Raw genomic sequence first — 16,828 nt, 5'->3', positions numbered from 1 at the left:
AACATACAGACACACATGAGCATTAATTGGAGATGTACGTCTACATACATATATACTTACAAACATATATACTTACATAGATACGTACAAACGCACACACTTGTATATATATATATATATATATATATATATATATATATATATATATATATATATATATATATATATATATATATATATATATATATATATATATATATATATATATATATATATATATATATATACCTACGTATGTATATATATATATACCTACGTATGTATATATATACATGCATATGTATCTATCTATCTATCAACATATATACATATTATATTATATTATATATATATGTATATATATATATATATATATATATATATATATATATATATATATATATATATATATATATATATATATATATATATATATATATATATATATATATATGTACATCTATATATATGTGTGTGTGTGTGTGTATGTATAGAAATATATATATATATATATATATATATATATATAAAACTAAACAGAGAAAGAAATAGAGAAAGATGTGTATTTAGGTGTGCGTCTTTTGTATTTACATATGTGGTGTCTATTCATTCTTCAATATAACCAACCATAAGAAGTTAACATTATCTGCTGCTAGCCTCAAGGCGAGAAGATCTTTCAAAATGACACGAAAATTCTGTATTTCTGTACAGTGCTTACAACTTAGCTAACGATACGATTTGAATTATTTCAGAGCACAGCAGACGATAATGAGTTCTCTCTATTATACAACAAAAACAACAACAACAACAACAAGAGTAATCGTAGAAATCCTAAAATATTATGGATTCTTCATATCATATGCTCTTTTAATTCAACAGAATAATTCTTAAATATCAATGGCTTCAACTTATAATTATAATTATTATTATTATTATTATTATTATTATTATTATTATTATTATTATTATTATTATTATTACTATTATTATTATTATTATTATTATTATTATTATTCATTACTATTCCAGCGATTGGGTGTTGTAGTATTATACGTGGCGCTAGTGTTATAGTAGTTTATTAGAACTTGTAAGACGTGAGTGAGTCGAAAACTTGTTTGATAGGTTGCAAGGAATTACATTTATATCTCATGAACTAATTTACATTCAAATACTATATTGAAGGAATGTAATCTATATATATATATATATATATATATATATATATATATATATATTCGAAGGTTTGGTAGATACGGACAAATCGAAGAACGGTTTGGTCAGTAGCTTCTGACCACTGCATTTATTTTTTTCTCTCCTTGTTTCTTTCTCTGTTCCTTTCAGTTGAAGAGCGTAGGCTCGAAACGTCAATGACTTTCTCTATTCCTGAGCATTAAACTAATACATCCATTTGTTGTTTACACCACCTGTCTTCGTCTATTGTTTTTTTTGTAAATTCTCCCATGTATATATATATATATATATATATATATATATATATATATATATATATATATATATATATATATATATATATATATATATATATATATATATATATATATATATATATATATATCATTCAACAGTAGTAATTGAATAATATTCTTAAGGCTGCAATTTACATGGATGTAATGCGAGCAAGAGAATTATTATTCTTAACATTACAAACGTGGAAAATTACAGGACAAGTTATTACACTTGGAAAAGTTTAGGACAACTTATTACATCTGAAGTACAGAAGAAGGAATTTTTTTCTGAAAATATTGCTGCTAAGGATAAAATTTGGATATTAAAATTTATCTGATTTTAATTTGTAAAGTAATATTATAATTAAAAAAGGTAACATCATTTTGTTAAAATATTGACACAGTAGAATACTTAAAAATCGAAAGCCAGCAGTACCAATATAGCTAAAGTTGTTGCTGATTTTGATATTGATGCTGCTGCTGCTGCTGATGATGATGATGATGGTGATGATGATGGTGGTGGTGGTGGTGGTCGTCGTCGTCGTCGTGTTGTTGTTGTTGGTGGTGGTGATGACGTTGATCACGATCACGATGATGATGATGATGGTGGTGGCGGTGGTGCTGCCGATGAGTTTGATGACGATGATTATGACGATGATGAGGTTAGTGATGATGGTGGTGGAGGCGGTGGTGATGATTAGGATTATGATAATTATGATGATTATGATGATGATCGCAGAGGTGGAGATAATGAACATGATGATGACAATGATGATGATGGTGGTGATAATGATGATGGTGGTGATAATGATGATTATGGTAAAGAAGTTGATGATGTGAGTGTAGTTGGTGTTGTTGCTGCTGCTACTATTGACGTATCGCTGCAAACAGCATCGCCCAAGCATAGGATGCTCAGTTCATGCAGAATCATTTTTTGTATCAATGCTATTGATTTGTCAATTACTCTCATCCTGTTTAAAGTTCTTTAATTTAAGACATATATTCAGTTAGCAACGGCGTTGCCACCCATCAACGAGTTTTTTCCCCTTCGATATAAACCAAGGCATATTCAAAAGGAACATTAGCCAAAGTCAGTCAAGCATTAACAATACGAGGCACTCCCAAAATCTTAAGCATCTTTAAGTGTTTTAATGCATAAATTCAATCAACAAATATCGCGGTCAATAACAATAGGAATAGATAAAAATAATTAAACACACCCTCAAAAGCAATATATACACAAACAAACATGATTATTAAACACGTTCAATACGGCCGCCCAGTTGGATTAAGAAATATTGCGTCACAATAAATTATAACTACCTCAATATTCGCTCAATATACCAACATACACGCACACATATTCACAATTACGCACCACGCACACGCACATGCATACAGATATACACACTTACAAATCGCGCTCTCGCACACAAACATATACACACTATATACGCCCTTATACATCGCGCGCATGCAGATACAAATACATACATACACATATATACGTCTTTACACATGAGGGACACGCACACACATTCACATACACGTACATATACACAGTTACATATCACGCACAAGCAAATACACGCACACATACAAATGCTTACACATGACGCAAACGCAACCCACAAACACACACGCACCCACACACACACACATACACACTTAGAGATCACTCACACGCACATCACAAACACATGCAAACATACATATAAACATTTACACATCACGCAGACGCACACACAAACGCACGCACACACGTATACACCCAAACACTCCCAACACATCAGGCAGAAATACACGCACACTCAAACGTACACGCACACACATACACACACACACACACACAAATACACATACAAACACAAATATACAGAAATCACGTTATTCAGGAAACAAAACTCTTAAGGGATTATCGGAAAACTTCGACAAACAACCGAATTCAGAAAAACGAATACAAAACACAATGACTCCAATATGACCTTCACCAACTAATTCAACAAAATCCTACTCAAGTTCATAAAAATACAGGCAAAGAAGGGGCCTTACGATGATGGACAGTCAACAGAGACAATAAGCCGAACCAATACACAGTAGTTATGAGGAAGCCACAACAAAGCTCACAAATATGAACGATTCACCACAACAAATTATAAACGTTCGCGTTTCAAGATAGCGACAGTGGTAAAAATCAGTCGCGCGTCGAGATAAACGTTGGGCGGACAAAATTTGTGCATTTCTGTATATATCTGTGTGTGCTTGTTTATTTGTTTGTTTGCATGTCTGTGCATGATATATGTGTGTGTTATGTCTTGTGTGTGTTACTTGAAGCAGGCAATATTTCTAGAAACATTGTTATAAAAGATAACACTGATGTTAGAAATTTAAATAACCAATTGTTTCAACTTAGATCAACTTAGAAACGCTTCAACCAAAAATTGGCCCAGGCCTTGTCTAACTTAATGTCACAGCCTGATACTATCTCTTAAGTCATCTTTAACTCACGTTTTGTGGTTACAAGGCCCATTCAAGTAGGGAGATGTTCCATCTGAGATGCATCTTCGTACACGGGTTTTATCTGGCATCCCTTCAAGTTGGCATCGGGTAAAGTTGATGGGATCTTTTTTCTTCTTTGAATTGCTTTGGAAGAAGGTTAAATAAAGTAGGGCCTGTTGAAATAGTAATTCAGTGTATATATGTTGTGAGTGTGCAGCATGTGGGCCACTGCCTCGGATGAATTAACTATTAAGACCATTCCTTCTCATGATTATTTATTTATGTATGCTTAATTAGCAAATATCTCAATACATTTAGTAAAGATTTCGCGTAGATGAATCTATCAATTTGAATTTGGCGGTTAAGAGATTATTTTCATACGAAATATCACGCTACAGTATAGAATATATTGCATGCGTATACTTGCACGCGCGCGCGCACACACACGCACACGCACACACACACATACACACACACACACACACACACACACACACACACACACACACACACACACACACACACTTTGAGTTTCAAGACAAATGTGTTCTTCCTTCAGGAAAATGTTCGGCGAAATGCAGCGAGGATGACGTTATAATGGCTAGAGCAGTTTGAATGGGAAACGATCCCCTACTCACCATATTCGTGGGATATTGCCCCATCTGATTATCATCTATTCCGTAGTCTTCAAAATTATTAGGACTGAAAAAACTTCTGTTGAGGAGGCCAGAACAGTACTATAAGAATATTTTCCGTCAGAGACAGGTGAATTTTGGAAGAGGAGCTTTGCAACTTTACCAGATAGATAGGAGAGCATTGTAGAAAATAAAAGAGACTATATTTTAGATTAAAAACTAACTTCGTTTATTTTAATTTTGAAAAATAAAAGTTTTAATAAACCGCATTATTTATGGGATGGTCCAATATATGTGCGTGTGCGTGTATGCGCCTCTGTGTGTGTGTGTACATCTAGGTGTGTATCTGTACATTGTTCTATACACCATTTGACAACAGATGTCGCTTTGCTTACGTACCCTATATTAGGGAATTGACGAGATTTATCGAAACACTACGTAACAGACAAGCACTAGAGTCGATTCGTTAACTGCCGCAGCATGACTGCAATCCAATGAATGAAGCAAGTAAAAGAATTAAAAAGAAATGACACAACATAAAGATGGACGCACAGACATCCTACACGCACATATAGTTTCTTCTGTGAATGTCTGTGTGTATAAAATATTAATAAATTCTATTTAAGTAAAAGAATTTTTAAAGGAAATGAAATTAAAGATGACACTACACCTGCAGTCTGCAATGACAGACTTTGGAGATCGTGATAAAATGAAATTTAATCTATTAGCTGCCATTGGAATTCCGCCTGAGAGTTCTTTGACGTTTGGTAAGTAGTAGTTATATGCCAACATCTATCTCGTCATTCCGTTATCCTCGTTGTACCAATTTATAGCAAAACTTTCTACTTACTTATACATTCTTACTTTCCAAAGCATCATGTCACTGAATTTTTTAAATTTATTTATTGCACTGTTATCTAAGATCTGGGTTCTTCATGCGGCTAACTTTTGATGATAAACGTATGTGTGTTATATTTATTGGCTATTTCTCGTATGTCGAGCTTAAAACATATCTTAAGTTGTGCACTTTATTACCTATTTTAGACGTAATAAACGGTTAAATAGTCAAGTTCCTTTCCACTTCTTGGTATCTAGGTTTTTTTCCCTCTGGCTAACATTTGATGGTAAACGAATGTGTGCGGCTATTGTCATTTATCGAATTTAAAATACTTCTCAAGTTTAACAATTTATTGCTAGTATTAGACATAATAAACGGTTGAATAGTCAAGTTCCTTTTCACTGCGTAGCATCTCATTTCTGATCTCATTTCATCACCCAGTTATTTCTACGAGGAGAGTAGAGCCTCAGACATTAGACACACCTTCCATCGTGTCCTGTCAGAAGCAACCATCTCCAAATGTTCATACGGGATGCACAAGCGAGATGACAGAGCTAATGAAGCTCATGCAACCATCTTGCTCGTGGCCTACCCATGGGCCTTCTGTCGGTTGGTTTTACTCGTAAAACCTGTCTAGTGATTTTTTTCTGAGGCATTATTAACGTTTGTCAGCAGTGCTACGGGTCTTTCAATTCGGAAGAGCATATATATATATATATATATATATATATATATATATATATATATGTGTGTGTGTGTGTAGTCCACAACTATAGAAAACTTTGTAAGATGCAGCGAAAATTTTAGAAAAATAAATAAGTAAATGAGTTGAAATTTTAACGGTGTGTGTGTTAAATTATAAGGAACTAAAAAAATGACTCAAGAGAATATGCTTCAACACAAACTCACATAAAGAATCTTGCAAACCAAATCCCAAAACGAAATATATATACATACAAACATACATACATACATATATATATAATAATATTAGGGACAAAATCCCAAATTACAGGTAAAAACTCAATTAAAATCAATTTATAAAAAATTGAAATTAAATTGAGCTTTATAGTGGATTTTCATCGTTATATATATATATATATATATATATATATATATATATATATATATATATATATATATATATATATATATACAGATATACACGACGAGCTTCAAACGGTTTCTTTCTTTCAAATTCGTTCGAGAGGTCCCTGTAGGCCTGGAGCTTGAATAGAAGGCACTACAGCTGCAGCGCACCATGTGATTCCGAAGCAAGTTTCTTATCACATACGTATCTATGCATAGGAACTTATTGAATTACATATATGCATAGAAACATTGGTGGATATAAGTATGTATCTACGTACGTACTGAAGCACGTACACGACTCGCAGATTCATTCTTCATAACTTAAAATACATTTAATTTCAAGACTAACTCTTGGCGCTTCTGAGCAGATGGATCTGTATAACGATTCCGCATATTATGGATTCGGAGCTCCATTATGTTTCTTTAACGTGTGTGTGTCTATGTGCGCGTCTGTGGAAGCGAACATGCGCACGTATATATGAATTTATGCATGGGCCTCTGTGTGTGTATGTGTGTGTGTGTGTGTGTGTGAATTACGTGTGTGTGTACGTGTGTGGGTGTTGTTGCTGTGGGTGCGTGTATATGTGTGTGTGAATGCGTGTGGTGCGTACATGCGTGTGAGCGTGTCTGTGTCATTATCTGTGTTTCAGTCTATCTGTCCGACCATCTCTCTGTATACACACAAATTCTAACACATGCACACAAGTTCACACGTACGCTCATACACAGAAACACAGAAACACACACACACACACACACACACACACACACATACACACACACACACGCACACACACACACAAATACACACACACATACACACAAACGCACACCAACAAATTAAATATACTCCAAAATTCTTAGAATCTTTCTAAACGTAGCATAGATTTTGGATAGATTTTCATCTATTTTCCTTTCATTTTACGCTAATATATTTTAATTTGTTTTTCATTTATAAAATCACTTTTCTTCAGAAATCCCATTTGGAAATAATTTCAGTTTAAACTAATATTCTATAAGGTTACGGCTTTTATTAAAACAGCGTTGTAAAGGTAGAATAAATTGTATGAAATTTTCATCGTAACGTTATTAACCCGCGGGTAATTTTACCGAACACAGTTCCTCCAAAGAGAGAAAATGAAGTGCATATAACATTGAAAAATATACATAAATAATTCTAAAACAGAAAATAGGATTTTCATTAGTGGATATCGAAAGATTAGAGAAGACGTTAGAATATGTACATTTTAGATTGGAAATGTAAATAAGGTGAGAAAAGAATAGTACATACCTTGAGATGGTACATATATGTATGTGTACACAAATACCCACACACGCACGCACACACATATACACACACTCGCACACATATGTATATATATATATATATATATATATATATATATATATATATATATATATATATATATATATATATATACATAGATATAACTTGGAAGAGGATGCGTGGCGTTCAACCATATGATATAAATAATATATGCATATATACATACGTATATGTACATACATCTATACGTGTGTGTGTGTATATATATATATATATATATATATATATATATATATATATATATGCAAATGTGCGAACAGGACGTCATGACACGTTTACAACGAAAAAGTACGAAGCACAAGTACATGGAACATGAACTGTTCTTTCGAACAACGAAAGACACAAATATATATATATATATATATATATATATATTTATATATATATATATAGATATATATATATAGACGCAGGCGTGGTTGTGTGGTACGTAGCTTGCTTATTGACCACATGGTTCCAGTTTCAGTCCTACTGAATCTTGGGCACGTGCCTTCTGCTATAGCTTCGGGCCGACCAGAGCCTTGTAGGTGGATTTGGTAGACGGAAGCTGAAGGAAACCTGCCGTGTAGGTATATACATATATATATATATATATATATATATATATATATATATGCTTATGTGTCTGTTTTTTTTCTCTACACCATCGCTTGACACTCGATGTTGGTGTGTTTACATTCCCGTAACTTAACGGGGATGTAAACATACCAAAAGATGCTGATACAAAGAATAATTCCTGGGGTCTATGTGTTCGACTAAAGGTTGTCCTCCTGCATGGCCGCAGTCAAATGGCCGAAAGAAATAAGAATTAAAAAATAAGAATTAAAAAAAGAGCATATAATATATTGATATATTCTTGCATGAGATTCATACACGCCAATCTACTAGAAACGATTCCACTTACCATTTCTCATCATATTCGTTATTCTCTGATGTGTAATTATAAAGGAAATTACATTTCTTTTGCGCTGTCCTTGCTCTCCTAATCCCGCGAGCCTAAAGGGATATGCACGTTTTCGAAGTACCACTTTAGTATTCATAAACAAAGTGTACTTGATATATATGCCACCATGTTTTCGTTTTGAGACCTAGACTTACACACACAACAAACAATACAAACAGTAATACAAGAAAGGACTCAAGTTAATCTCGATAACAGAAGAAACTGGTCCAATACAGTAGTGGGAATCTTTTGTACTCCCACGATAAAAAAAAAGTGGCTGGGGATATGTGCATCTCTGATCATGAGCAGAAGTAGTGGCGGAGCACCACAGCCATGTGTTGAGAGGATTAGTTTAGGGCTTAGGATAATTCACCTCTGGAAACATGGGTGTTTCGTTCAACATCCTTAAACGACACTTATTTAGGAAATTATTTAGCGCCATGGGCTACTCGACCTAAAAAATTCTAATTTGGCCCCACCTGCAACGTCATGCGCTATTTGTCGTGAAATGGGATGACCATGTTGGGAACTTATTATGTTGGGATGCATGTGCCTGGTGTACCCTTATCAGACGGGATGTCATGACGCGCATACTGGGCTTCATATATTTATAGCGGTGTCTCTTTGATGGCATGAACTACTCTCTCACTCAATAATAATAATAATAATGATTTAAAATTTTTGACAAAAGAGCAGTATGGGGAAGGGAATTAAGTCGGTTACATCGACCTCAGAATGCAACTAGTACTTATTTTATCGACCCCGAATGGATGAAAGGTAAAGTCGACCTTGGCGGAATGTGTACTCAGAACACAACGACAGACGAAATACCACTAAGCATTTCACCCGAGATGCTAACGTTTCTAATTTTTTTATTGCCCACAAGGGGCTAAACATAGAGGGGACAAACAAGGACGGACAAACGGATTAAGTCGATTACATCGACCCGAGTGCGTAACTTGTACTTAATTTATCGACCACGAAAGAATGAAAGGCAAAGTCGACCTCGGCGGAATTTGAACTCAGAACATAACGACACACGAAATATCACTAAGCATTTCGCACGGCGTGCTAACGTTTCTGCCAGCTTAATAAAAATAATAACAACGGACTGTAACGTCGATTTCCACTTTGAGAGCCTAACATTATTAAAAAGAAAATGCTTCGTAATCTAAATGTTATATATATATATGAAAACATACATTATAATTTTGTGAATATATTGATGCAATTCATTCGAACTTCGAAACTGGAAATCCATGTTTGTTTATCGAGGTGAGATCAATGGAAAAGCAAAATAATACGTTTTAATGGCGATAGGAAATTCATTATAACTGTTTCCAACGACTTAAAAGAAAAGAAAAATATTTTCATGTTTCTTTTTTTTGATTTATCTGCTTTCTTACTTTTCCACTTCATTTCTAATAATTCAAGTTTAATGAATGGAAAAGTATAATTTTTGATTCTGTACACACACACACTCACACACACACACACATACACCCCCCCCCACATACAAACACACACACACACATATATATATATATATATATGTATCTAAATATATATATATATATATATATATATATATATATATATATATATATATATACATATATACATATATATATATATATATATATATATATATATATATATATATATATATTTTTATATATATATATATATATATATATATATATATATATATATACATATATATATATGTATGTATGTTTATATATATGTACATATATGGACAAAAATATGTATATATATATATATATATATATATATATATACATGCATATGTATATATGTATGTATATAGGTATGTGTGTATATGAAAGACATATACACATTACCTAAAACCGAAACAGCCATTCAAACGCATACATACGCAAATATATTCACAAAGTTATACCAAAATAATGAGTAAAACTTTCACTGTCTCATGTATTGATACTGAAATATATAATATAATAGATGGCTGTTGGCTGTGATTTCGTTTTCTTTTAACCCATTAAGACTATAATTATGCAATGATGCAGCGAAATATTTTGAAGTATCCATAGTATAATATATGCTATGTAAAATATTTTAGCCTCAGAAACCGTTATTTCGACGATTGAAAGACTGAAATAAAGAATTATTTTTTTCACTTTTACAAATCAACAAGTTTGCATGTACGTAAGCGTGCATAAATGTATCTATAAAGAAATCCGTACGTGATTACATGTATAGATTTTTATACATGCGGCTGCATTTGTCTGCAAATAGAGGTATATACCCATGCATTTATGAATACACGCACGCAGGCACACGTATACACAAACAGACGCGCAGACGACGGCAGATATATATTCAGTTATACGAAACGTTGGCTGTGACTTCGAAATTTCAGATTGCTCGTCTTCATGAGAGTGTGTAATGAAATCAACCAAGCAGAAACGGCAACCTTTGTCAACACTTTCCTCTCAATAAAAAAAACAAAAATGTTGTTTTCTCCTAAAAAGATATGACTAATCCTTCTGCTTATTGTTATATTTTGTAATAGCAACACCTATCTTTATATGTATATATGTATGTATGTATGTATGTATGTATGTATGTATGTATGTACGTACGTACGTACGTATGTATGTATGTATGTATGTATGTATCTATCTATCTATCTATCTATCAATCCATCTATCTATCTATCTGCATGTATGTGCATATATATGCATGTATATATATATATATATATATATATATATATATATATACACACACACACACACACACACACACACACACATATATATATATATATATATTCAATGTTCTTTTCCGTGATAGAGAATTGAAGATAAGAAATAAGAAGAAATTTACAACAAAACAATTGAGAACCAATTCCTCATTAATTTCTTGGTATCTTTCCAGCTTTACAAGTTAAGTTCTAAGGAAGATAACTCTATTACCATTTTATTTTTTACGTTTTAGTTTTTGCGTTTTCAGTTTTGTGTTTTCCGTTTTTTACCTTCTGCGTTTTCTATATGTTGTCTTCTCAGTTTTAACACGTTTCTTCTATGATTCCAATTTTTTTAGTTCGTTATGATATGTGGTGTGTGCCTCAAGAATATGTTTGAGATATTTCTCAACATGTAAAACAATTGGTAGCACTTAAAAACATGGACTGTGCGCTTGGAAAAAAATTTAATTGTATATATATATATATATATATATATATATATATATATATATATATATATATATATATATATAGATAGATAGATAGATAGATAGATAGGTATATATGGGGTAAAATTAATAATTGATAATTAATTTTACCTAGTAGTTTGGTATGTTAAATAAACCATTATCGGTAGACTTATACGGTACTGATGATGGAAGTAAGTCGGTAATATTCTTTACATCTCTTTAATCAAGAAACGCTTATAAAGTTAATCAAAGCCGGGTGGATTCGTTATTTTTTTCTATTTGCCTGTGTGAATTGGGAGTATTGCTGCCTGGGAGATATATTATGGTTGTGGAATAGTATTTAACTGCTATTTCAAAATTTTGGTATGTGGTGAAGCATTTTTTCTGATCCCTAATTATAATTATGCTTATGATTATAAAAAAATTGTAAACATATATATATATATTCATTTAAATGAATAATACATAGTATATTGACTGATTTTTACTATCGCTAGACCACTAGTGGTAAATAAAATTTCTAAAATTTTTTTGGCTACCTTATAATTTATTAATTATTATATATATATATATATATATATATATATATATATATATATATATATATATATATATATATATATATATATATATATATATATATATATATATATATATATAACCAACGGAGACAGAGACAGGCAGAAACAAGTAAAATGCCCCTTGTATTTGAATACTGTGCAAATATTCTTTAATAAAAAAAACTTTTGTTTTAATTTTTCCAAATTTTAATTGATTTCCATACTTACAGTTGACAGTCTCAATGACCGAAACCGGTACTGAAATGTTTTTTGTAAAATTATTTTAGCATTTTCTAATGCGAAATGCCGCCATGCATTTTCCCCGACATGCTAACAATTCTGCTAACGCGCCGCCTTCACCGTCTTAATATATTAGCAATAATGTAAAGAAGATAAACTAATAATCTACATTGTGATACAACATGACTGCATTAAATGAAAGGCAATGAGCTCAATGGAAACTCATTGAATCATAGACTTAAACAATTGGAAATAACCTGGGATTAAACAACAACGATATCAATAACAATTTAAAAAAAAAAATATACGCAATAGAAAATATTTTTCACTGTTAATTAAAATTCTGACTCTGTTCCTCTTCTCCATATTTGCTATCTCATTACGTTTTCCAGTATTCATATAGACGTGTACTTCTTACTAATCAATCCCTCTTCTCATCTCCTTAATTAAACATACGTACACCTGTGACAATTTTGTAATAATAACACGCAGGAAATTTTAAGTTTGGAAAACATGAAATCTTGCATAATTCATGTAATTTAAGGTCTGATAAACTGGCCGAGTGAACAGAGAGATGACAGTTCGAATAATTTCAACAGTATTTCAGTTATGTATTGAGAGCAACAAGGGCGATAGTTTATATCCATAATGTTGCTGTTATTGTTGCGTGCTTGGTAGTATGTAGATCAGTGATCAACAACAGTCTAACGCAGACCGTTCTATATTCTTTGTCGTAGAACGCATGAGGGTATATTTTCCCATATTCCTAACCGATCACATGTATTTGTACATATTCTAGTATTGCTTGTGTTAGTGTTGTTGTTATCGATATCAACCATAATTGACCTAACAAGGTTCCGCCTGGTGTAGGATATCTATTGTGATCTAATCTAAATAATGCTACGTCGGTAAGTAAAAGATGTGTCAGGAGTGGCTTTGTGGTAAGAAGCTTCCTTCCCAAACATTTGGTTCCCGCTTCAGTTACACTGCCTAGTGAATCATGCGAATCATGCATGCACCCCACCGCATTGCATCATTTTCAGGTTGGTGGTTTTTCCGTGTAAAGCAAATTAGCCTTGGCACAGTAAACCTGCCATCATAAACATTCCATATGGCAATATTCTGATGCATTTTAAACAAGAAAGTATCATACATCTGGGTCCAAATTCCATTGCGGCCAATTATTTAAGGGTTGATAAACTAAATGCCAGCTGCACATTGTGGTCTATATGATCGACTAAGCGTGCCACCTCCCAAATATTCAGGCCTCCTTTCTCAATTAGACAGGATTTTGAAAGGACAATGGGAATCTGTGATCACACACTTCGACTTACTAAGATAACAGGGTCAGAATTTGTGTTAGATTTTGCTTTCTATTTCTAGCATATTAATCTAATCGTTTTCTTGCAGGCACTTCTTGTTGTAGAATTGTGCAGTCATTACGCCACCTTTTCCTTGATATCTTTCCAGAAGAATATCAAAATTAATCGAAGGATATAAAATATAATAAATTATCCCCACTATCTTTACTGCGACAAAAGAAACAACACACAGAGATAAAATCAAAAGCTAAAAATGCCACCATCTTTCCTTTTGCTTTGTAATTTTCAAAAACAAATATTCACGCAATAAAAAGCAGAGGAAATAAATCTACGAGACTTCAAAATCCACTAAAACTCAGTAATAAAAATATAAAGAAAATAATTTCCCCTTTCGCTAAAGTCTAATTTTCTATAATAAATAAATAATATCCGTCAAGAACGAAAGAACATACATACATACTACATATATATATGTACATATATCTATTTATCTATATATACATAGACACGCACACGCACAAACACACCCACACACACACCTACACACACATATATGTATATATACGTAACTTTATTTTGAAGGAGACAAGGGGAATCTACACATTGCAATTAATGTTTCGACCTGAAATAAAATGAAAGAATGTTTTTTGCTCTTCGTGTCGTCTTTTCTGTATTATATATATATATATATATATATATATATATATATATATATATATATATATATATATATATATATATATATATATATATATATATATATATATATATATATGTATATTATGTGTTTGTGTGTTTACTTTGTTTCTTTCACTTTCGTCTTCCAGGTCTAGACTCAGCAGTTCATTTTCTCTTCATTAATCATTTATGCCCTAAAAGACAGGAACCTATATGCACATACATAAATACATATATGCATACATACTTACATATATATACGTATGTATATATATATACAAAAACATATACACATTTAGAATGGCAGAGAGAGAGAGCGAGAGAACGAACGTGTGAGAGATAGATAGACAGACAGACAGACAGAAAGACGAGGTGACAAGAAGAAAGAGATAGACAGAGTCATGGAGAAATGAAACACTAATACAATATTTTCTCCAGCACACTCGTACACGTGTTTTATTAACGAATATATCAGCTATACATGTTTTTTCTTCTTCTTGCAACCAATTTATATCAACAAACCGTCATTGTTTGTTTAACAAATGGAATATCATCTGGAACAGTGTTCACTGTAGATATACCATGGACAAATATACCATTTGTGCAGAATAAAACTACTACAGACTCTGGAGTAACTTCTGAAATATTCATATGTACCTACCCCAATTTCCAGATTAGTTAAATTAACCGGAGTGCGAAAAGTACATTTTTTACTCCTGTTGGCAGTAATATTTCCTACATGGCTATATTTATGTTACGAACTGTTTTATTTGCTTGGTTAAACTACCTTTTGTTTTTCCCTATCTCTGTCACCCTGTGTTTGCTCTTAAAACACATACATACACACGTGCGTGTGTATGTGTGTGTGTGATATGGATGTCTGAACGTTTCTACTCCTTTGAACGTCTGTAACGTGACCTATAATTGAAACGAGCTTACGAGTTTCTCAAATTTTCCCAAAGAAATATGTTGTTTATCAATCTAAGAACTGCAGAGGAATCAGGCTCTGTTTTCTAGTCTACAGTTCTGTGTTCTTTCAATGGAATTATTCCTTCATATTGTATCCAATCTATGAAGGAACGTAAACGATGGTCACGCTTCCTCCCTATTAAAATATTCGTAGCATGGAATCTAAGAACTCTAACCAAAATACATCAATTGCGCGTATGGTTTTCACCATAGAGGCAAGTGAAGGAGACTACTATATGTCCTGTTAAGCTACAGTGGGTAAATCAAGACTACTGCAGGTACTTACACTTTGATTCATACGTCAGAAACTCCCAGATAGCAATATGAGTTGTATTTATGAATTTCTCCATATTTAGTAATACCCACCATCAGTGCAGACCTACGGCCTCCTAAGTTCCGATGCACCCTTTTGCTTGTCTTTTCGACAGGTTTACCATCCATCAATAGCTTCAAAAATCTGTCGCAAATTCCAGGTATAACATATTTTTGTCAATCGTGCGGACAAGACCACATATATATGTAGAGAAACAAGCATCCAGATATTCCACAATTAACAACATTTACAGTCAAATGGATTCATCTTAGGATTACTCGCAATATATTTTTGTCACAAATCTGCAAGTGCAACTCTATAACTGCTCTGGCATTTCTCAAGGCATACATAGAGAATATTCTACTTTGTAGAGGTTAAATTCAGCACTATCAAAAAGGAGCTTAAAGATCACCATGAATTGTACGTTCATTATATTCCCACACAGAGCACAACACATCTCATATCATGGACATAAGTATAAACAAGAGCTTTATATACATATTTCACTCATCTCTGTTATTGTTTCTCAATACAGAGCTTCGCTGCTGATCACTGCAATCAAATTGAACAACGAGCCGTATCGGAAGTCATATTTTGGAGAATTTCAAGACGAATTTATATAACAAAAGTCGAGTACTGTCGATTCTATTAGTAGATGTAGGTAAATTATTCAGGCTCCACCAAAACTAATGGATGATGCAGGTCCCTGGCGCAGAGGGGTGGAACAAATTTTAATTGCAGT

Source organism: Octopus bimaculoides, chromosome 22 (genome assembly GCF_046866305.1).
Source record: "Octopus bimaculoides isolate indiv1 chromosome 22, ASM4686630v1, whole genome shotgun sequence".
In the NCBI taxonomy this organism is placed as follows: Eukaryota; Metazoa; Mollusca; class Cephalopoda; order Octopoda; family Octopodidae; genus Octopus; species Octopus bimaculoides.
The sequence above is the reverse complement of the archived record's forward strand: the minus strand, read 5'-3'. Positions refer to the sequence as shown.